Below are 3,187 nucleotides of genomic sequence, written 5' to 3'. Positions count from 1 at the left end.
ATTTTCCTTGCTTAGCTGCATCCCCAAGCCAAGCAGTGTGAGTATAAAGTACTTTGTTTTCTGGGCCAGTTTAACAGTTATCTGGAACTTTTCTGTGTTCTGAATGACTCAAAATTTTTTTCTGTTTTTTTTTTTCTTCTTCACCTGTCTGAGGGTTCCAAGGTGAGCGCTGGCAGGCCCAGATGGAGGATGTCTACTGCCAATCATGCCAAAGAAGAAAGTGACTTTTCAAGGTGTGGGAGATGAGGATGATGAAGATGAAATCAGTGCTCTCCAAAAGACCCTGTGGACCCTGTGGCTGGAGCAGGGGATCCTGGCAGTCTCTTCAAAGGCAAACACTCTTTAGAGAGTGATGATGAGGATGAGGAGGGGTCCAGCAAATACAATATCTTGGCTTCAGAGGATGTAAGAGGTCAGGAAGCAGCTACTCTACCCAGTGAGGGTGTGTGTGAAGATCACACCTTTCAACCTGCAGGAAGAGATGGAGGAAGGCGACTTTGATGCTGATGGCAATTACTTCCTGAACCAGGACACACAAATCTGAGACAGGTGGCTGGACGACATCTACGGGGTGAAGATCAAGGAACGGCCTGATAAGCACCAGGTTTCAGACTCAGAGGAGGAAGACAGTTTGGATCAGACCCCAAATGAGTGCAAAAAGTCCCTCCTGGAGGGACTTTTAGAGCGAATGTTGCCAACAGAAACAGTGGCTGGGGCACTTAGATGGCTGGGGGCCTGAGGAGGAGGCAGAGGGGACAGCAAGGGGACGGGGCAGCCCAGTTCCCCCCAGCGCCTAAACTGGCTTTCTGGGTTGGCTGATCAAATGTTGGCTGGAGGCAACCTTGTTGTATACCAGGAGACAAGGGAACGGTTGGCTATGCAACTGAAGGGTTTGGAGTGTCAGTCCTAGGGATCCCATGACCCCACACCTCCACCCTCCCTGGACATGTTTGCTGAGGGGGTAGCAGAGGAGCAAACCCCCATCCTACCCCTACTCACAGAGAAGAAACAGAGTCAACAGGAGATGGAGAGTCAACAGGTCTGATGGATGTCATGCAGGAATATAAGTGGGAGAACACGGGGGATGCTGAGCTGTATGGACCCTTAACCAGTGCCTGACCTGGGTCAGCGAAGGCTACTTCCCGGATGGAGTTTATTGCCAGAAGCTGGACCTTCCAAGAGGTCAGTTCTACAACTCCAAACTCATTGATTTTGACCTCTACACGTGAGCCTGCTGAGGGCCCAGTGTGGCAGCTCCTTCTTTCTTGGACTTCGCAAGAAAGGAGGCCTCAGCTGCCCTGGGCAGTGAGGCTATGGGATGCCACTTTTCAGCCAGTTTCTCTTTCCCAATAAAAGCCTTGAGTGTGTAAACAAACAAACAAACAAACAAACAAACAAAAAACAAAAAAAAAGTTTTTTCTGTTTAAATTTTGTTTGGTAGCTGAGGATATAATTCTCTGGGTAAGAGCACTTGCTGTACAGGCATGAGGAGCTGAGGTCGATCCCCAGGACACACATAAACAGTGGGGCATGACCACTTACATGCCTGTAACACCAGTACTGTGCGGTGTGGGGACTGGAGGATGGCTTGGACTTGCTAGCTATGAGCCTAGCTGAAATGGCAAGCTCTAGGCTCAGAGAGAGACTTTGTCTCCAGCACATAACATAGAGGGTGATAGAACAGGATACATAGAATCCTCCGCTGGCATCTGCATGCAAACTTTAGGTGTACCCCTCCTCCCATGCACTAGCATGTGTATGGTAGCATACCTCGATAAACTATGCATGTGTTACACTTATTCACACAAAATAATAATTCCCTTTTATTATGAAAAATTGAGTGTGTCCTTTTAGATTCAGAAGACCTCTGTTCTAAGCCGGCTGGCTGCTAACTCACAATGTGACCTTAAGCAAATCAGCCTCAAACGGTTGTTCATAACTAGCCATGTCTACCTCTCAGCATCAGAGAGAAAACTCATCATAAGTTGCTTTGCTTTGCTGAGTTGGAACCTCATTTTTCAGGGTAGTACATTATAGGCCCATGGAACAGAGCTGTAAGTTCAAATCCCAGCAGAACACTGGATCAGTGACGTGGTCTTCAGCCAGTGTGTGCCTAATTTTCCTTTCCATGGGAAACATCGGGAGGGTATTAACCTGTTGCTCTCTGCTGGAGTTCTGTGGTGTGGCTAGGATAAACTGTAAAAGCATTATGTCATAGCTCCTGCACCACTCTAGCAATCCTGATCTCTTTTACTGTTTTCATAGAACTCACCGAGCTTTAGATTCCAGATGATATCCTGTTCGTTCGTTTAGCAACTTCCCATACACACACATTTTCTAAGGGTAGGAAGTTTTGCTTATTTTGTTTACTGTTCTGTCATTAGTATCTGAAACAGTGTCTGGTAATGATCAACAGCCAATGAGTACTTGTAGAATGGATGTCATTCTTGTAGACCTGGGTCACGAGAGTTTCACCATGAATGGCCAGCCAGTAAGTATTTTAGGCTGTGTAGGCTATGAGGTCTGTCACAAATGTTCGACCTGTCTGTCATAGTATAAAAGCCCCACAGAGACTCCTTCCACAAATGGAGTGGCGATGTCCACATAAAACAGTGTAAGACGGGCTCTGAGCTAGATCTGGCCTGTAGATGGCAGTTGGCTTCTCCTTGTAGACCCATAGGACAGAGCTAAATTCTATTGTGTTACTCCTATAAGTCATTCTAGTTCAACTTCACAGACATTTAGGTTTACATATTGTGGAAAAAGCAGAAAAGTAATCTAAGAAACTTTCCTTTATCCATGCTGCCCCTGCTCTAGGAGGCTGGGCTGGGGCTTTCTCCAAGTCCTGTGCCTTTTGGTTGCTTTCAGCATCTGATGGATGCTGGTAGGTTTAGAGCTCAGAGGAGAAGAAGGATCGAATGTTCAATCCAGATCCCTTCCTTGCTGGCCATGATCTGAAGACTGTGTTATTTTCTTATAACCCCAGAACTTCACAGGCTCTAATGCCACTGTTTCTAGATTCAGGAAGTTTTGCTTATTGATGATTTTTTTTTCTAGTTTTTTCCATACCTTTGTCTTTTTATCCCCTTTAGATGAAGCCATTTGGTTTCTCCCAGTTCCTATTTTCCTGTTCTGCCCAAAGGTAGACCAGGTCACAGGAAGCCAGTGGTGGCTCTCCTTGCTGTTT

The 3,187-nt window shown here is 46.3% G+C and overlaps 1 pseudogene; it reads left to right on the top strand.

The window, feature by feature from the left end:
• The first annotated feature begins 205 nt into the window (after positions 1-205).
• On the top strand, positions 206-1,229 carry LOC129690138 (CD2 antigen cytoplasmic tail-binding protein 2-like; annotated as a pseudogene).
• Positions 1,230-3,187: the final 1,958 nt, after the last annotated feature.

This window comes from Psammomys obesus, unplaced genomic scaffold (genome assembly GCF_907164565.1).
Source record: "Psammomys obesus unplaced genomic scaffold, mPsaObe1.curated_primary_1811, whole genome shotgun sequence".
In the NCBI taxonomy this organism is placed as follows: Eukaryota; Metazoa; Chordata; class Mammalia; order Rodentia; family Muridae; genus Psammomys; species Psammomys obesus.
This window is presented reverse-complemented; position numbering and strand designations above follow the sequence as displayed.